This window comes from Pungitius pungitius, chromosome 2 (genome assembly GCF_949316345.1).
Source record: "Pungitius pungitius chromosome 2, fPunPun2.1, whole genome shotgun sequence".
In the NCBI taxonomy this organism is placed as follows: Eukaryota; Metazoa; Chordata; class Actinopteri; order Perciformes; family Gasterosteidae; genus Pungitius; species Pungitius pungitius.
In genome coordinates, this window is record NC_084901.1 from 968173 (window position 1) to 981289 (window position 13117).

The 13117-nt window shown below is 44.2% G+C and overlaps 55 non-coding genes across 55 annotated transcripts; all 55 read left to right on the top strand.

The window, feature by feature from the left end:
* Nucleotides 1-24: 24 nt before the first annotated feature.
* trnal-caa (transfer RNA leucine (anticodon CAA)) lies at nt 25-135 on the top strand. The gene is made up of 2 exons: nt 25-62; nt 90-135. It is a non-coding gene; the product is annotated as a tRNA-Leu (tRNA).
* Nucleotides 136-235: 100 nt separating this feature from the next.
* On the top strand, nt 236-346 carry trnal-caa (transfer RNA leucine (anticodon CAA)). The gene is made up of 2 exons: nt 236-273; nt 301-346. It is a non-coding gene; the product is annotated as a tRNA-Leu (tRNA).
* A 99-nt stretch (nt 347-445) lies between these two features.
* trnal-uaa (transfer RNA leucine (anticodon UAA)) lies at nt 446-557 on the top strand. The gene is made up of 2 exons: nt 446-483; nt 512-557. It is a non-coding gene; the product is annotated as a tRNA-Leu (tRNA).
* Nucleotides 558-869: 312 nt separating this feature from the next.
* Nucleotides 870-981, top strand: trnal-uaa (transfer RNA leucine (anticodon UAA)). Its single transcript has 2 exons — nt 870-907; nt 936-981. It is a non-coding gene; the product is annotated as a tRNA-Leu (tRNA).
* A 312-nt stretch (nt 982-1293) lies between these two features.
* trnal-uaa (transfer RNA leucine (anticodon UAA)) lies at nt 1294-1405 on the top strand. The gene is made up of 2 exons: nt 1294-1331; nt 1360-1405. It is a non-coding gene; the product is annotated as a tRNA-Leu (tRNA).
* A 100-nt stretch (nt 1406-1505) lies between these two features.
* trnal-caa (transfer RNA leucine (anticodon CAA)) lies at nt 1506-1616 on the top strand. The gene is made up of 2 exons: nt 1506-1543; nt 1571-1616. It is a non-coding gene; the product is annotated as a tRNA-Leu (tRNA).
* Nucleotides 1617-1716: 100 nt separating this feature from the next.
* On the top strand, nt 1717-1827 carry trnal-caa (transfer RNA leucine (anticodon CAA)). Its single transcript has 2 exons — nt 1717-1754; nt 1782-1827. It is a non-coding gene; the product is annotated as a tRNA-Leu (tRNA).
* A 100-nt stretch (nt 1828-1927) lies between these two features.
* On the top strand, nt 1928-2038 carry trnal-caa (transfer RNA leucine (anticodon CAA)). Its single transcript has 2 exons — nt 1928-1965; nt 1993-2038. It is a non-coding gene; the product is annotated as a tRNA-Leu (tRNA).
* A 99-nt stretch (nt 2039-2137) lies between these two features.
* trnal-uaa (transfer RNA leucine (anticodon UAA)) lies at nt 2138-2249 on the top strand. Its single transcript has 2 exons — nt 2138-2175; nt 2204-2249. It is a non-coding gene; the product is annotated as a tRNA-Leu (tRNA).
* Nucleotides 2250-2349: 100 nt separating this feature from the next.
* Nucleotides 2350-2460, top strand: trnal-caa (transfer RNA leucine (anticodon CAA)). Its single transcript has 2 exons — nt 2350-2387; nt 2415-2460. It is a non-coding gene; the product is annotated as a tRNA-Leu (tRNA).
* A 100-nt stretch (nt 2461-2560) lies between these two features.
* trnal-caa (transfer RNA leucine (anticodon CAA)) lies at nt 2561-2671 on the top strand. The gene is made up of 2 exons: nt 2561-2598; nt 2626-2671. It is a non-coding gene; the product is annotated as a tRNA-Leu (tRNA).
* Nucleotides 2672-2770: 99 nt separating this feature from the next.
* trnal-uaa (transfer RNA leucine (anticodon UAA)) lies at nt 2771-2882 on the top strand. The gene is made up of 2 exons: nt 2771-2808; nt 2837-2882. It is a non-coding gene; the product is annotated as a tRNA-Leu (tRNA).
* A 100-nt stretch (nt 2883-2982) lies between these two features.
* On the top strand, nt 2983-3093 carry trnal-caa (transfer RNA leucine (anticodon CAA)). Its single transcript has 2 exons — nt 2983-3020; nt 3048-3093. It is a non-coding gene; the product is annotated as a tRNA-Leu (tRNA).
* A 100-nt stretch (nt 3094-3193) lies between these two features.
* trnal-caa (transfer RNA leucine (anticodon CAA)) lies at nt 3194-3304 on the top strand. The gene is made up of 2 exons: nt 3194-3231; nt 3259-3304. It is a non-coding gene; the product is annotated as a tRNA-Leu (tRNA).
* A 100-nt stretch (nt 3305-3404) lies between these two features.
* Nucleotides 3405-3517, top strand: trnal-caa (transfer RNA leucine (anticodon CAA)). The gene is made up of 2 exons: nt 3405-3444; nt 3472-3517. It is a non-coding gene; the product is annotated as a tRNA-Leu (tRNA).
* Nucleotides 3518-3616: 99 nt separating this feature from the next.
* trnal-uaa (transfer RNA leucine (anticodon UAA)) lies at nt 3617-3727 on the top strand. The gene is made up of 2 exons: nt 3617-3654; nt 3682-3727. It is a non-coding gene; the product is annotated as a tRNA-Leu (tRNA).
* A 100-nt stretch (nt 3728-3827) lies between these two features.
* On the top strand, nt 3828-3938 carry trnal-caa (transfer RNA leucine (anticodon CAA)). Its single transcript has 2 exons — nt 3828-3865; nt 3893-3938. It is a non-coding gene; the product is annotated as a tRNA-Leu (tRNA).
* A 100-nt stretch (nt 3939-4038) lies between these two features.
* Nucleotides 4039-4149, top strand: trnal-caa (transfer RNA leucine (anticodon CAA)). Its single transcript has 2 exons — nt 4039-4076; nt 4104-4149. It is a non-coding gene; the product is annotated as a tRNA-Leu (tRNA).
* A 99-nt stretch (nt 4150-4248) lies between these two features.
* Nucleotides 4249-4360, top strand: trnal-uaa (transfer RNA leucine (anticodon UAA)). The gene is made up of 2 exons: nt 4249-4286; nt 4315-4360. It is a non-coding gene; the product is annotated as a tRNA-Leu (tRNA).
* A 312-nt stretch (nt 4361-4672) lies between these two features.
* trnal-uaa (transfer RNA leucine (anticodon UAA)) lies at nt 4673-4784 on the top strand. The gene is made up of 2 exons: nt 4673-4710; nt 4739-4784. It is a non-coding gene; the product is annotated as a tRNA-Leu (tRNA).
* A 100-nt stretch (nt 4785-4884) lies between these two features.
* trnal-caa (transfer RNA leucine (anticodon CAA)) lies at nt 4885-4995 on the top strand. Its single transcript has 2 exons — nt 4885-4922; nt 4950-4995. It is a non-coding gene; the product is annotated as a tRNA-Leu (tRNA).
* A 99-nt stretch (nt 4996-5094) lies between these two features.
* trnal-uaa (transfer RNA leucine (anticodon UAA)) lies at nt 5095-5206 on the top strand. The gene is made up of 2 exons: nt 5095-5132; nt 5161-5206. It is a non-coding gene; the product is annotated as a tRNA-Leu (tRNA).
* Nucleotides 5207-5306: 100 nt separating this feature from the next.
* On the top strand, nt 5307-5417 carry trnal-caa (transfer RNA leucine (anticodon CAA)). Its single transcript has 2 exons — nt 5307-5344; nt 5372-5417. It is a non-coding gene; the product is annotated as a tRNA-Leu (tRNA).
* A 312-nt stretch (nt 5418-5729) lies between these two features.
* On the top strand, nt 5730-5841 carry trnal-uaa (transfer RNA leucine (anticodon UAA)). Its single transcript has 2 exons — nt 5730-5767; nt 5796-5841. It is a non-coding gene; the product is annotated as a tRNA-Leu (tRNA).
* A 100-nt stretch (nt 5842-5941) lies between these two features.
* trnal-caa (transfer RNA leucine (anticodon CAA)) lies at nt 5942-6052 on the top strand. Its single transcript has 2 exons — nt 5942-5979; nt 6007-6052. It is a non-coding gene; the product is annotated as a tRNA-Leu (tRNA).
* A 100-nt stretch (nt 6053-6152) lies between these two features.
* trnal-caa (transfer RNA leucine (anticodon CAA)) lies at nt 6153-6263 on the top strand. The gene is made up of 2 exons: nt 6153-6190; nt 6218-6263. It is a non-coding gene; the product is annotated as a tRNA-Leu (tRNA).
* A 99-nt stretch (nt 6264-6362) lies between these two features.
* trnal-uaa (transfer RNA leucine (anticodon UAA)) lies at nt 6363-6474 on the top strand. Its single transcript has 2 exons — nt 6363-6400; nt 6429-6474. It is a non-coding gene; the product is annotated as a tRNA-Leu (tRNA).
* A 100-nt stretch (nt 6475-6574) lies between these two features.
* trnal-caa (transfer RNA leucine (anticodon CAA)) lies at nt 6575-6685 on the top strand. The gene is made up of 2 exons: nt 6575-6612; nt 6640-6685. It is a non-coding gene; the product is annotated as a tRNA-Leu (tRNA).
* Nucleotides 6686-6785: 100 nt separating this feature from the next.
* trnal-caa (transfer RNA leucine (anticodon CAA)) lies at nt 6786-6896 on the top strand. Its single transcript has 2 exons — nt 6786-6823; nt 6851-6896. It is a non-coding gene; the product is annotated as a tRNA-Leu (tRNA).
* Nucleotides 6897-6995: 99 nt separating this feature from the next.
* Nucleotides 6996-7107, top strand: trnal-uaa (transfer RNA leucine (anticodon UAA)). Its single transcript has 2 exons — nt 6996-7033; nt 7062-7107. It is a non-coding gene; the product is annotated as a tRNA-Leu (tRNA).
* A 100-nt stretch (nt 7108-7207) lies between these two features.
* On the top strand, nt 7208-7318 carry trnal-caa (transfer RNA leucine (anticodon CAA)). Its single transcript has 2 exons — nt 7208-7245; nt 7273-7318. It is a non-coding gene; the product is annotated as a tRNA-Leu (tRNA).
* Nucleotides 7319-7418: 100 nt separating this feature from the next.
* trnal-caa (transfer RNA leucine (anticodon CAA)) lies at nt 7419-7529 on the top strand. Its single transcript has 2 exons — nt 7419-7456; nt 7484-7529. It is a non-coding gene; the product is annotated as a tRNA-Leu (tRNA).
* A 99-nt stretch (nt 7530-7628) lies between these two features.
* On the top strand, nt 7629-7740 carry trnal-uaa (transfer RNA leucine (anticodon UAA)). The gene is made up of 2 exons: nt 7629-7666; nt 7695-7740. It is a non-coding gene; the product is annotated as a tRNA-Leu (tRNA).
* A 100-nt stretch (nt 7741-7840) lies between these two features.
* Nucleotides 7841-7951, top strand: trnal-caa (transfer RNA leucine (anticodon CAA)). The gene is made up of 2 exons: nt 7841-7878; nt 7906-7951. It is a non-coding gene; the product is annotated as a tRNA-Leu (tRNA).
* Nucleotides 7952-8051: 100 nt separating this feature from the next.
* trnal-caa (transfer RNA leucine (anticodon CAA)) lies at nt 8052-8162 on the top strand. The gene is made up of 2 exons: nt 8052-8089; nt 8117-8162. It is a non-coding gene; the product is annotated as a tRNA-Leu (tRNA).
* A 99-nt stretch (nt 8163-8261) lies between these two features.
* trnal-uaa (transfer RNA leucine (anticodon UAA)) lies at nt 8262-8373 on the top strand. The gene is made up of 2 exons: nt 8262-8299; nt 8328-8373. It is a non-coding gene; the product is annotated as a tRNA-Leu (tRNA).
* Nucleotides 8374-8685: 312 nt separating this feature from the next.
* trnal-uaa (transfer RNA leucine (anticodon UAA)) lies at nt 8686-8797 on the top strand. The gene is made up of 2 exons: nt 8686-8723; nt 8752-8797. It is a non-coding gene; the product is annotated as a tRNA-Leu (tRNA).
* A 312-nt stretch (nt 8798-9109) lies between these two features.
* On the top strand, nt 9110-9221 carry trnal-uaa (transfer RNA leucine (anticodon UAA)). The gene is made up of 2 exons: nt 9110-9147; nt 9176-9221. It is a non-coding gene; the product is annotated as a tRNA-Leu (tRNA).
* A 100-nt stretch (nt 9222-9321) lies between these two features.
* trnal-caa (transfer RNA leucine (anticodon CAA)) lies at nt 9322-9432 on the top strand. The gene is made up of 2 exons: nt 9322-9359; nt 9387-9432. It is a non-coding gene; the product is annotated as a tRNA-Leu (tRNA).
* A 100-nt stretch (nt 9433-9532) lies between these two features.
* Nucleotides 9533-9643, top strand: trnal-caa (transfer RNA leucine (anticodon CAA)). Its single transcript has 2 exons — nt 9533-9570; nt 9598-9643. It is a non-coding gene; the product is annotated as a tRNA-Leu (tRNA).
* Nucleotides 9644-9743: 100 nt separating this feature from the next.
* On the top strand, nt 9744-9854 carry trnal-caa (transfer RNA leucine (anticodon CAA)). The gene is made up of 2 exons: nt 9744-9781; nt 9809-9854. It is a non-coding gene; the product is annotated as a tRNA-Leu (tRNA).
* A 99-nt stretch (nt 9855-9953) lies between these two features.
* trnal-uaa (transfer RNA leucine (anticodon UAA)) lies at nt 9954-10065 on the top strand. Its single transcript has 2 exons — nt 9954-9991; nt 10020-10065. It is a non-coding gene; the product is annotated as a tRNA-Leu (tRNA).
* A 100-nt stretch (nt 10066-10165) lies between these two features.
* trnal-caa (transfer RNA leucine (anticodon CAA)) lies at nt 10166-10276 on the top strand. Its single transcript has 2 exons — nt 10166-10203; nt 10231-10276. It is a non-coding gene; the product is annotated as a tRNA-Leu (tRNA).
* Nucleotides 10277-10376: 100 nt separating this feature from the next.
* Nucleotides 10377-10487, top strand: trnal-caa (transfer RNA leucine (anticodon CAA)). Its single transcript has 2 exons — nt 10377-10414; nt 10442-10487. It is a non-coding gene; the product is annotated as a tRNA-Leu (tRNA).
* A 99-nt stretch (nt 10488-10586) lies between these two features.
* Nucleotides 10587-10698, top strand: trnal-uaa (transfer RNA leucine (anticodon UAA)). Its single transcript has 2 exons — nt 10587-10624; nt 10653-10698. It is a non-coding gene; the product is annotated as a tRNA-Leu (tRNA).
* Nucleotides 10699-10798: 100 nt separating this feature from the next.
* On the top strand, nt 10799-10909 carry trnal-caa (transfer RNA leucine (anticodon CAA)). Its single transcript has 2 exons — nt 10799-10836; nt 10864-10909. It is a non-coding gene; the product is annotated as a tRNA-Leu (tRNA).
* Nucleotides 10910-11009: 100 nt separating this feature from the next.
* On the top strand, nt 11010-11120 carry trnal-caa (transfer RNA leucine (anticodon CAA)). Its single transcript has 2 exons — nt 11010-11047; nt 11075-11120. It is a non-coding gene; the product is annotated as a tRNA-Leu (tRNA).
* Nucleotides 11121-11220: 100 nt separating this feature from the next.
* Nucleotides 11221-11333, top strand: trnal-caa (transfer RNA leucine (anticodon CAA)). Its single transcript has 2 exons — nt 11221-11260; nt 11288-11333. It is a non-coding gene; the product is annotated as a tRNA-Leu (tRNA).
* Nucleotides 11334-11432: 99 nt separating this feature from the next.
* Nucleotides 11433-11543, top strand: trnal-uaa (transfer RNA leucine (anticodon UAA)). The gene is made up of 2 exons: nt 11433-11470; nt 11498-11543. It is a non-coding gene; the product is annotated as a tRNA-Leu (tRNA).
* Nucleotides 11544-11643: 100 nt separating this feature from the next.
* trnal-caa (transfer RNA leucine (anticodon CAA)) lies at nt 11644-11754 on the top strand. The gene is made up of 2 exons: nt 11644-11681; nt 11709-11754. It is a non-coding gene; the product is annotated as a tRNA-Leu (tRNA).
* Nucleotides 11755-11854: 100 nt separating this feature from the next.
* On the top strand, nt 11855-11965 carry trnal-caa (transfer RNA leucine (anticodon CAA)). Its single transcript has 2 exons — nt 11855-11892; nt 11920-11965. It is a non-coding gene; the product is annotated as a tRNA-Leu (tRNA).
* A 99-nt stretch (nt 11966-12064) lies between these two features.
* Nucleotides 12065-12176, top strand: trnal-uaa (transfer RNA leucine (anticodon UAA)). Its single transcript has 2 exons — nt 12065-12102; nt 12131-12176. It is a non-coding gene; the product is annotated as a tRNA-Leu (tRNA).
* Nucleotides 12177-12488: 312 nt separating this feature from the next.
* trnal-uaa (transfer RNA leucine (anticodon UAA)) lies at nt 12489-12600 on the top strand. The gene is made up of 2 exons: nt 12489-12526; nt 12555-12600. It is a non-coding gene; the product is annotated as a tRNA-Leu (tRNA).
* Nucleotides 12601-12700: 100 nt separating this feature from the next.
* Nucleotides 12701-12811, top strand: trnal-caa (transfer RNA leucine (anticodon CAA)). The gene is made up of 2 exons: nt 12701-12738; nt 12766-12811. It is a non-coding gene; the product is annotated as a tRNA-Leu (tRNA).
* Nucleotides 12812-12910: 99 nt separating this feature from the next.
* trnal-uaa (transfer RNA leucine (anticodon UAA)) lies at nt 12911-13022 on the top strand. Its single transcript has 2 exons — nt 12911-12948; nt 12977-13022. It is a non-coding gene; the product is annotated as a tRNA-Leu (tRNA).
* The last annotated feature ends 95 nt before the right edge of the window (nt 13023-13117 follow it).

The window sequence follows — 13117 nt, forward strand, 5'->3', positions numbered from 1 at the left end:
GTTTTTCAACACTGGACTGCTAAAGTCAGGATGGCCGAGTGGTCTAAGGCGCCAGACTCAAGGTTGGAAACCTTTCTCAGGAAAGAGGCTTCTGGTCTCCGATTGGAGGCGTGGGTTCAAATCCCACTTCTGACATGTCAAACTACTTTTATGATTCACTCTGGACACTGACTCATTTGGACATGCTGCTTTTTTAGGTGGTATATTCATCGTTTTTCAACACTGCACTGCTAAAGTCAGGATGGCCGAGTGGTCTAAGGCGCCAGACTCAAGGTTGGAAACCTTTCTCAGGAAAGAGGCTTCTGGTCTCCGATTGGAGGCGTGGGTTCAAATCCCACTTCTGACATGTCAAACTACTTTTATGATTCACTCTGGACACTGACTCATTTGGACATGCTGGTTTTTAGATGGTATATTTATCGTTTTTTAATACATCAGTTCAAATGTCAGGATGGCCGAGTGGTCTAAGGCGCCAGACTTAAGTTTCGACTCTGTTCTCAGCAAAAAAGACTTCTGGTCTCCAATTGGAGGCGTGGGTTCAAATCCCACTTCTGACATGTCAAACTACTTTTATGATTCACTCTGGACACTGACTCATTTGGACATGCTGCTTTTTTACGTGGTATATTCATCGTTTTTCAACACTGCACTGCTAATGTCAGGATGGCCGAGTGGTCTAAGGCGCCAGACTCAAGGTTGGAAACCTTTCTCAGGAAAGAGGCTTCTGTCCTCTCTGATTGGAGGCGTGGGTTCAAATCCCTCTTCTGACATGTCAAACTACTTTTATGATTCACTCTGGACACTGACTCATTTGGACATGCTGCTTTTTAGATGGTATATTTATCGTTTTTTAATACATCAGTTCAAATGTCAGGATGGCCGAGTGGTCTAAGGCGCCAGACTTAAGTTTCGACTCTGTTCTCAGCAAAAAAGACTTCTGGTCTCCAATTGTAGGCGTGGGTTCAAATCCCACTTCTGACATGTCAAACTACTTTTATGATTCACTCTGGACACTGACTCATTTGGACATGCTGCTTTTTTAGGTGGTATATTCATCGTTTTTCAACACTGCACTGCTAATGTCAGGATGGCCGAGTGGTCTAAGGCGCCAGACTCAAGGTTGGAAACCTTTCTCAGGAAAGAGGCTTCTGGTCTCTCCGATTGGAGGCGTGGGTTCAAATCCCTCTTCTGACATGTCAAACTACTTTTATGATTCACTGTGGACACTGACTCATTTGGACATGCTGCTTTTTAGATGGTATATTTATCGTTTTTTAATACATCAGTTCAAATGTCAGGATGGCCGAGTGGTCTAAGGCGCCAGACTTAAGTTTCGACTCTGTTCTCAGCAAAAAAGACTTCTGGTCTCCAATTGGAGGCGTGGGTTCAAATCCCACTTCTGACATGTCAAACTACTTTTATGATTCACTCTGGACACTGACTCATTTGGACATGCTTCTTTTTTAGGTGGTATATTCATCGTTTTTTAACACTGCAGTGCTAATGTCAGGATGGCCGAGTGGTCTAAGGCGCCAGACTCAAGGTTGGAAACCTTTATCAGGAAAGAGGCTTCTGGTCTCCGATTGGAGGCGTGGGTTCAAATCCCACTTCTGACATGTCAAACTGCTTTTATGATTCACTCTGGACACTGACTCATTTGGACATGCTGCTTTTTTAGGTGGTATATTCATCGTTTTTTAACACTGCAGTGCTAATGTCAGGATGGCCGAGTGGTCTAAGGCGCCAGACTCAAGGTTGGAAACCTTTCTCAGGAAAGAGGCTTCTGGTCTCCGATTGGAGGCGTGGGTTCAAATCCCACTTCTGACATGTCAAACTGCTTTTATGATTCACTCTGGACACTGACTCATTTGGACATGCTGCTTTTTTAGGTGGTATATTCATCGTTTTTCAACACTGCACTGCTAAAGTCAGGATGGCCGAGTGGTCTAAGGCGCCAGACTCAAGGTTGGAAACCTTTCTCAGGAAAGAGGCTTCTGGTCTCCGATTGGAGGCGTGGGTTCAAATCCCACTTCTGACATGTCAAACTACTTTTATGATTCACTCTGGACACTGACTCATTTGGACATGCTGCTTTTTAGATGGTATATTTATCGTTTTTTAATACATCAGTTCAAATGTCAGGATGGCCGAGTGGTCTAAGGCGCCAGACTTAAGTTTCGACTCTGTTCTCAGCAAAAAAGACTTCTGGTCTCCAATTGGAGGCGTGGGTTCAAATCCCACTTCTGACATGTCAAACTACTTTTATGATTCACTCTGGACACTGACTCATTTGGACATGCTGCTTTTTTAGGTGGTATATTCATCGTTTTTTAACACTGCAGTGCTAATGTCAGGATGGCCGAGTGGTCTAAGGCGCCAGACTCAAGGTTGGAAACCTTTCTCAGGAAAGAGGCTTCTGGTCTCCGATTGGAGGCGTGGGTTCAAATCCCACTTCTGACATGTCAAACTACTTTTATGATTCACTCTGGAAACTGACTCATTTGGACATGCTGCTTTTTTAGGTGGTATATTCATCGTTTTTCAACACTGCACTGCTAAAGTCAGGATGGCCGAGTGGTCTAAGGCGCCAGACTCAAGGTTGGAAACCTTTCTCAGGAAAGAGGCTTCTGGTCTCCGATTGGAGGCGTGGGTTCAAATCCCACTTCTGACATGTCAAACTACTTTTATGATTCACTCTGGACACTGACTCATTTGGACATGCTGGTTTTTAGATGGTATATTTATCGTTTTTTAATACATCAGTTCAAATGTCAGGATGGCCGAGTGGTCTAAGGCGCCAGACTTAAGTTTCGACTCTGTTCTCAGCAAAAAAGACTTCTGGTCTCCAATTGGAGGCGTGGGTTCAAATCCCACTTCTGACATGTCAAACTACTTTTATGATTCACTCTGGACACTGACTCATTTGGACATGCTGCTTTTTTACGTGGTATATTCATCGTTTTTCAACACTGCACTGCTAAAGTCAGGATGGCCGAGTGGTCCAAGGCGCCAGACTCAAGGTTGGAAACCTTTCTCAGGAAAGAGGCTTCTGGTCTCCGATTGGAGGCGTGGGTTCAAATCCCACTTCTGACATGTCAAACTGCTTTTATGATTCACTCTGGACACTGACTCATTTGGACATGCTGCTTTTTTAGGTGGTATATTCATCGTTTTTCAACACTGCACTGCTAATGTCAGGATGGCCGAGTGGTCTAAGGCGCCAGACTCAAGGTTGGAAACCTTTCTCAGGAAAGAGGCTTCTGGTCTCCGATTGGAGGCGTGGGTTCAAATCCCACTTCTGACATGTCAAACTGCTTTTATGATTCACTCTGGACACTGACTCATTTGGACATGCTGCTTTTTTAGGTGGTATATTCATCGTTTTTCAACACTGCACTGCTAATGTCAGGATGGCCGAGTGGTCTTTTAGGCGCCAGACTCAAGGTTGGAAACCTTTCTCAGGAAAGAGGCTTCTGGTCTCCGATTGGAGGCGTGGGTTCAAATCCCACTTCTGACATGTCAAACTACTTTTATGATTCACTCTGGACACTGACTCATTTGGACATGCTGGTTTTTAGATGGTATATTTATCGTTTTTTAATACATCAGTTCAAATGTCAGGATGGCCGAGTGGTCTAAGGCGCCAGACTTAAGGTTGGAAACCTTTCTCAGGAAAGAGGCTTCTGGTCTCCGATTGGAGGCGTGGGTTCAAATCCCACTTCTGACATGTCAAACTACTTTTATGATTCACTCTGGACACTGACTCATTTGGACATGCTGCTTTTTTAGGTGGTATATTCATCGTTTTTCAACACTGGACTGCTAAAGTCAGGATGGCCGAGTGGTCTAAGGCGCCAGACTCAAGGTTGGAAACCTTTCTCAGGAAAGAGGCTTCTGGTCTCCGATTGGAGGCGTGGGTTCAAATCCCACTTCTGACATGTCAAACTACTTTTATGATTCACTCTGGACACTGACTCATTTGGACATGCTGCTTTTTTAGGTGGTATATTCATCGTTTTTCAACACTGCACTGCTAAAGTCAGGATGGCCGAGTGGTCTAAGGCGCCAGACTCAAGGTTGGAAACCTTTCTCAGGAAAGAGGCTTCTGGTCTCCGATTGGAGGCGTGGGTTCAAATCCCACTTCTGACATGTCAAACTACTTTTATGATTCACTCTGGACACTGACTCATTTGGACATGCTGGTTTTTAGATGGTATATTTATCGTTTTTTAATACATCAGTTCAAATGTCAGGATGGCCGAGTGGTCTAAGGCGCCAGACTTAAGTTTCGACTCTGTTCTCAGCAAAAAAGACTTCTGGTCTCCAATTGGAGGCGTGGGTTCAAATCCCACTTCTGACATGTCAAACTACTTTTATGATTCACTCTGGACACTGACTCATTTGGACATGCTGCTTTTTTACGTGGTATATTCATCGTTTTTCAACACTGCACTGCTAATGTCAGGATGGCCGAGTGGTCTAAGGCGCCAGACTCAAGGTTGGAAACCTTTCTCAGGAAAGAGGCTTCTGGTCTCTCTGATTGGAGGCGTGGGTTCAAATCCCTCTTCTGACATGTCAAACTACTTTTATGATTCACTGTGGACACTGACTCATTTGGACATGCTGCTTTTTAGATGGTATATTTATCGTTTTTTAATACATCAGTTCAAATGTCAGGATGGCCGAGTGGTCTAAGGCGCCAGACTTAAGTTTCGACTCTGTTCTCAGCAAAAAAGACTTCTGGTCTCCAATTGGAGGCGTGGGTTCAAATCCCACTTCTGACATGTCAAACTACTTTTATGATTCACTCTGGACACTGACTCATTTGGACATGCTGCTTTTTTAGGTGGTATATTCATCGTTTTTTAACACTGCAGTGCTAATGTCAGGATGGCCGAGTGGTCTAAGGCGCCAGACTCAAGGTTGGAAACCTTTCTCAGGAAAGAGGCTTCTGGTCTCCGATTGGAGGCGTGGGTTCAAATCCCACTTCTGACATGTCAAACTACTTTTATGATTCACTCTGGACACTGACTCATTTGGACATGCTGGTTTTTAGATGGTATATTTATCGTTTTTTAATACATCAGTTCAAATGTCAGGATGGCCGAGTGGTCTAAGGCGCCAGACTTAAGTTTCGACTCTGTTCTCAGCAAAAAAGACTTCTGGTCTCCAATTGGAGGCGTGGGTTCAAATCCCACTTCTGACATGTCAAACTACTTTTATGATTCACTCTGGACACTGACTCATTTGGACATGCTGCTTTTTTACGTGGTATATTCATCGTTTTTCAACACTGCACTGCTAAAGTCAGGATGGCCGAGTGGTCCAAGGCGCCAGACTCAAGGTTGGAAACCTTTCTCAGGAAAGAGGCTTCTGGTCTCCGATTGGAGGCGTGGGTTCAAATCCCACTTCTGACATGTCAAACTGCTTTTATGATTCACTCTGGACACTGACTCATTTGGACATGCTGCTTTTTTAGGTGGTATATTCATCGTTTTTCAACACTGCACTGCTAATGTCAGGATGGCCGAGTGGTCTAAGGCGCCAGACTCAAGGTTGGAAACTTTTCTCAGGAAAGAGGCTTCTGGTCTCTCTGATTGGAGGCGTGGGTTCAAATCCCTCTTCTGACATGTCAAACTACTTTTATGATTCACTGTGGACACTGACTCATTTGGACATGCTGCTTTTTAGATGGTATATTTATCGTTTTTTAATACATCAGTTCAAATGTCAGGATGGCCGAGTGGTCTAAGGCGCCAGACTTAAGTTTCGACTCTGTTCTCAGCAAAAAAGACTTCTGGTCTCCAATTGGAGGCGTGGGTTCAAATCCCACTTCTGACATGTCAAACTACTTTTATGATTCACTCTGGACACTGACTCATTTGGACATGCTGCTTTTTTAGGTGGTATATTCATCGTTTTTTAACACTGCAGTGCTAATGTCAGGATGGCCGAGTGGTCTAAGGCGCCAGACTCAAGGTTGGAAACCTTTCTCAGGAAAGAGGCTTCTGGTCTCCGATTGGAGGCGTGGGTTCAAATCCCACTTCTGACATGTCAAACTGCTTTTATGATTCACTCTGGACACTGACTCATTTGGACATGCTGCTTTTTTAGGTGGTATATTCATCGTTTTTCAACACTGCACTGCTAAAGTCAGGATGGCCGAGTGGTCTAAGGCGCCAGACTCAAGGTTGGAAACCTTTCTCAGGAAAGAGGCTTCTGGTCTCCGATTGGAGGCGTGGGTTCAAATCCCACTTCTGACATGTCAAACTACTTTTATGATTCACTCTGGACACTGACTCATTTGGACATGCTGCTTTTTAGATGGTATATTTATCGTTTTTTAATACATCAGTTCAAATGTCAGGATGGCCGAGTGGTCTAAGGCGCCAGACTTAAGTTTCGACTCTGTTCTCAGCAAAAAAGACTTCTGGTCTCCAATTGGAGGCGTGGGTTCAAATCCCACTTCTGACATGTCAAACTACTTTTATGATTCACTCTGGACACTGACTCATTTGGACATGCTGCTTTTTTAGGTGGTATATTCATCGTTTTTTAACACTGCAGTGCTAATGTCAGGATGGCCGAGTGGTCTAAGGCGCCAGACTCAAGGTTGGAAACCTTTCTCAGGAAAGAGGCTTCTGGTCTCCGATTGGAGGCGTGGGTTCAAATCCCACTTCTGACATGTCAAACTACTTTTATAATTCACTCTGGAAACTGACTCATTTGGACATGCTGCTTTTTTAGGTGGTATATTCATCGTTTTTCAACACTGCACTGCTAAAGTCAGGATGGCCGAGTGGTCTAAGGCGCCAGACTCAAGGTTGGAAACCTTTCTCAGGAAAGAGGCTTCTGGTCTCCGATTGGAGGCGTGGGTTCAAATCCCACTTCTGACATGTCAAACTACTTTTATGATTCACTGTGGACACTGACTCATTTGGACATGCTGCTTTTTAGATGGTATATTTATCGTTTTTTAATACATCAGTTCAAATGTCAGGATGGCCGAGTGGTCTAAGGCGCCAGACTTAAGTTTCGACTCTGTTCTCAGCAAAAAAGACTTCTGGTCTCCAATTGGAGGCGTGGGTTCAAATCCCACTTCTGACATGTCAAACTACTTTTATGATTCACTCTGGACACTGACTCATTTGGACATGCTGCTTTTTTAGGTGGTATATTCATCGTTTTTTAACACTGCAGTGCTAATGTCAGGATGGCCGAGTGGTCTAAGGCGCCAGACTCAAGGTTGGAAACCTTTCTCAGGAAAGAGGCTTCTGGTCTCCGATTGGAGGCGTGGGTTCAAATCCCACTTCTGACATGTCAAACTGCTTTTATGATTCACTCTGGACACTGACTCATTTGGACATGCTGCTTTTTTAGGTGGTATATTCATCGTTTTTCAACACTGCACTGCTAAAGTCAGGATGGCCGAGTGGTCTAAGGCGCCAGACTCAAGGTTGGAAACCTTTCTCAGGAAAGAGGCTTCTGGTCTCCGATTGGAGGCGTGGGTTCAAATCCCACTTCTGACATGTCAAACTACTTTTATGATTCACTCTGGACACTGACTCATTTGGACATGCTGCTTTTTAGATGGTATATTTATCGTTTTTTAATACATCAGTTCAAATGTCAGGATGGCCGAGTGGTCTAAGGCGCCAGACTTAAGTTTCGACTCTGTTCTCAGCAAAAAAGACTTCTGGTCTCCAATTGGAGGCGTGGGTTCAAATCCCACTTCTGACATGTCAAACTACTTTTATGATTCACTCTGGACACTGACTCATTTGGACATGCTGCTTTTTTAGGTGGTATATTCATCGTTTTTTAACACTGCAGTGCTAATGTCAGGATGGCCGAGTGGTCTAAGGCGCCAGACTCAAGGTTGGAAACCTTTCTCAGGAAAGAGGCTTCTGGTCTCCGATTGGAGGCGTGGGTTCAAATCCCACTTCTGACATGTCAAACTACTTTTATGATTCACTCTGGAAACTGACTCATTTGGACATGCTGCTTTTTTAGGTGGTATATTCATCGTTTTTCAACACTGCACTGCTAAAGTCAGGATGGCCGAGTGGTCTAAGGCGCCAGACTCAAGGTTGGAAACCTTTCTCAGGAAAGAGGCTTCTGGTCTCCGATTGGAGGCGTGGGTTCAAATCCCACTTCTGACATGTCAAACTACTTTTATGATTCACTCTGGACACTGACTCATTTGGACATGCTGGTTTTTAGATGGTATATTTATCGTTTTTTAATACATCAGTTCAAATGTCAGGATGGCCGAGTGGTCTAAGGCGCCAGACTTAAGTTTCGACTCTGTTCTCAGCAAAAAAGACTTCTGGTCTCCAATTGGAGGCGTGGGTTCAAATCCCACTTCTGACATGTCAAACTACTTTTATGATTCACTCTGGACACTGACTCATTTGGACATGCTGCTTTTTTACGTGGTATATTCATCGTTTTTCAACACTGCACTGCTAATGTCAGGATGGCCGAGTGGTCTAAGGCGCCAGACTCAAGGTTGGAAACCTTTCTCAGGAAAGAGGCTTCTGTCCTCTCTGATTGGAGGCGTGGGTTCAAATCCCTCTTCTGACATGTCAAACTACTTTTATGATTCACTCTGGACACTGACTCATTTGGACATGCTGCTTTTAAGATGGTATATTTATCGTTTTTTAATACATCAGTTCAAATGTCAGGATGGCCGAGTGGTCTAAGGCGCCAGACTTAAGTTTCGACTCTGTTCTCAGCAAAAAAGACTTCTGGTCTCCAATTGTAGGCGTGGGTTCAAATCCCACTTCTGACATGTCAAACTACTTTTATGATTCACTCTGGACACTGACTCATTTGGACATGCTGCTTTTTTAGGTGGTATATTCATCGTTTTTCAACACTGCACTGCTAATGTCAGGATGGCCGAGTGGTCTAAGGCGCCAGACTCAAGGTTGGAAACCTTTCTCAGGAAAGAGGCTTCTGGTCTCTCCGATTGGAGGCGTGGGTTCAAATCCCTCTTCTGACATGTCAAACTACTTTTATGATTCACTGTGGACACTGACTCATTTGGACATGCTGCTTTTTAGATGGTATATTTATCGTTTTTTAATACATCAGTTCAAATGTCAGGATGGCCGAGTGGTCTAAGGCGCCAGACTTAAGTTTCGACTCTGTTCTCAGCAAAAAAGACTTCTGGTCTCCAATTGGAGGCGTGGGTTCAAATCCCACTTCTGACATGTCAAACTACTTTTATGATTCACTCTGGACACTGACTCATTTGGACATGCTTCTTTTTTAGGTGGTATATTCATCGTTTTTTAACACTGCAGTGCTAATGTCAGGATGGCCGAGTGGTCTAAGGCGCCAGACTCAAGGTTGGAAACCTTTATCAGGAAAGAGGCTTCTGGTCTCCGATTGGAGGCGTGGGTTCAAATCCCACTTCTGACATGTCAAACTGCTTTTATGATTCACTCTGGACACTGACTCATTTGGACATGCTGCTTTTTTAGGTGGTATATTCATCGTTTTTTAACACTGCAGTGCTAATGTCAGGATGGCCGAGTGGTCTAAGGCGCCAGACTCAAGGTTGGAAACCTTTCTCAGGAAAGAGGCTTCTGGTCTCCGATTGGAGGCGTGGGTTCAAATCCCACTTCTGACATGTCAAACTGCTTTTATGATTCACTCTGGACACTGACTCATTTGGACATGCTGCTTTTTTAGGTGGTATATTCATCGTTTTTCAACACTGCACTGCTAAAGTCAGGATGGCCGAGTGGTCTAAGGCGCCAGACTCAAGGTTGGAAACCTTTCTCAGGAAAGAGGCTTCTGGTCTCCGATTGGAGGCGTGGGTTCAAATCCCACTTCTGACATGTCAAACTACTTTTATGATTCACTCTGGACACTGACTCATTTGGACATGCTGCTTTTTAGATGGTATATTTATCGTTTTTTAATACATCAGTTCAAATGTCAGGATGGCCGAGTGGTCTAAGGCGCCAGACTTAAGTTTCGACTCTGTTCTCAGCAAAAAAGACTTCTGGTCTCCAATTGGAGGCGTGGGTTCAAATCCCACTTCTGACATGTCAAACTACTTTTATGATTCACTCTGGACACTGACTCATTTGGACATGCTGCTTTTTTAGGTGGTATATTCATCGTTTTTTAACACTGCAGTGCTAATGTCAGGATGGCCGAGTGGTCTAAGGCGCCAGACTCAAGGTTGGAAACCTTTCTCAGGAAAGAGGCTTCTGGTCTCCGATTGGAGGCGTGGGTTCAAATCCCACTTCTGACATGTCAAACTACTTTTATGATTCACTCTGGAAACTGACTCATTTGGACATGCTGCTTTTTTAGGTGGTATATTCATCGTTTTTCAACACTGCACTGCTAAAGTCAGGATGGCCGAGTGGTCTAAGGCGCCAGACTCAAGGTTGGAAACCTTTCTCAGGAAAGAGGCTTCTGGTCTCCGATTGGAGGCGTGGGTTCAAATCCCACTTCTGACATGTCAAACTACTTTTATGATTCACTCTGGACACTGACTCATTTGGACATGCTGGTTTTTAGATGGTATATTTATCGTTTTTTAATACATCAGTTCAAATGTCAGGATGGCCGAGTGGTCTAAGGCGCCAGACTTAAGTTTCGACTCTGTTCTCAGCAAAAAAGACTTCTGGTCTCCAATTGGAGGCGTGGGTTCAAATCCCACTTCTGACATGTCAAACTACTTTTATGATTCACTCTGGACACTGACTCATTTGGACATGCTGCTTTTTTACGTGGTATATTCATCGTTTTTCAACACTGCACTGCTAAAGTCAGGATGGCCGAGTGGTCCAAGGCGCCAGACTCAAGGTTGGAAACCTTTCTCAGGAAAGAGGCTTCTGGTCTCCGATTGGAGGCGTGGGTTCAAATCCCACTTCTGACATGTCAAACTGCTTTTATGATTCACTCTGGACACTGACTCATTTGGACATGCTGCTTTTTTAGGTGGTATATTCATCGTTTTTCAACACTGCACTGCTAATGTCAGGATGGCCGAGTGGTCTAAGGCGCCAGACTCAAGGTTGGAAACCTTTCTCAGGAAAGAGGCTTCTGGTCTCCGATTGGAGGCGTGGGTTCAAATCCCACTTCTGACATGTCAAACTGCTTTTATGATTCACTCTGGACACTGACTCATTTGGACATGCTGCTTTTTTAGGTGGTATATTCATCGTTTTTCAACACTGCACTGCTAATGTCAGGATGGCCGAGTGGTCTTTTAGGCGCCAGACTCAAGGTTGGAAACCTTTCTCAGGAAAGAGGCTTCTGGTCTCCGATTGGAGGCGTGGGTTCAAATCCCACTTCTGACATGTCAAACTACTTTTATGATTCACTCTGGACACTGACTCATTTGGACATGCTGGTTTTTAGATGGTATATTTATCGTTTTTTAATACATCAGTTCAAATGTCAGGATGGCCGAGTGGTCTAAGGCGCCAGACTTAAGGTTGGAAACCTTTCTCAGGAAAGAGGCTTCTGGTCTCCGATTGGAGGCGTGGGTTCAAATCCCACTTCTGACATGTCAAACTACTTTTATGATTCACTCTGGACACTGACTCATTTGGACATGCTGCTTTTTTAGGTGGTATATTCATCGTTTTTCAACACTGGACTGCTAAAGTCAGGATGGCCGAGTGGTCTAAGGCGCCAGACTCAAGGTTGGAAACCTTTCTTAGGAAAGAGGCTTCTGGTCTCCGATTGGAGGCGTGGGTTCAAATCCCACTTCTGACATGTCAAACTACTTTTATGATTCACTCTGGACACTGACTCATTTGGACATGCTGCTTTTTTAGGTGGTATATTCATCGTTTTTCAACACTGCACTGCTAAAGTCAGGATGGCCGAGTGGTCTAAGGCGCCAGACTCAAGGTTGGAAACCTTTCTCAGGAAAGAGGCTTCTGGTCTCCGATTGGAGGCGTGGGTTCAAATCCCACTTCTGACATGTCAAACTACTTTTATGATTCACTCTGGACACTGACTCATTTGGACATGCTGGTTTTTAGATGGTATATTTATCGTTTTTTAATACATCAGTTCAAATGTCAGGATGGCCGAGTGGTCTAAGGCGCCAGACTTAAGTTTCGACTCTGTTCTCAGCAAAAAAGACTTCTGGTCTCCAATTGGAGGCGTGGGTTCAAATCCCACTTCTGACATGTCAAACTACTTTTATGATTCACTCTGGACACTGACTCATTTGGACATGCTGCTTTTTTACGTGGTATATTCATCGTTTTTCAACACTGCACTGCTAATGTCAGGATGGCCGAGTGGTCTAAGGCGCCAGACTCAAGGTTGGAAACCTTTCTCAGGAAAGAGGCTTCTGGTCTCTCTGATTGGAGGCGTGGGTTCAAATCCCTCTTCTGACATGTCAAACTACTTTTATGATTCACTGTGGACACTGACTCATTTGGACATGCTGCTTTTTAGATGGTATATTTATCGTTTTTTAATACATCAGTTCAAATGTCAGGATGGCCGAGTGGTCTAAGGCGCCAGACTTAAGTTTCGACTCTGTTCTCAGCAAAAAAGACTTCTGGTCTCCAATTGGAGGCGTGGGTTCAAATCCCACTTCTGACATGTCAAACTACTTTTATGATTCACTCTGGACACTGACTCATTTGGACATGCTGCTTTTTTAGGTGGTATATTCATCGTTTTTTAACACTGCAGTGCTAATGTCAGGATGGCCGAGTGGTCTAAGGCGCCAGACTCAAGGTTGGAAACCTTTCTCAGGAAAGAGGCTTCTGGTCTCCGATTGGAGGCGTGGGTTCAAATCCCACTTCTGACATGTCAAACTACTTTTATGATTCACTCTGGACACTGACTCATTTGGACATGCTGGTTTTTAGATGGTATATTTATCGTTTTTTAATACATCAGTTCAAATGTCAGGATGGCCGAGTGGTCTAAGGCGCCAGACTTAAGTTTCGACTCTGTTCTCAGCAAAAAAGACTTCTGGTCTCCAATTGGAGGCGTGGGTTCAAATCCCACTTCTGACATGTCAAACTACTTTTATGATTCACTCTGGACACTGACTCATTTGGACATGCTGCTTTTTTACGTGGTATATTCATCGTTTTTCAACACTGCACTG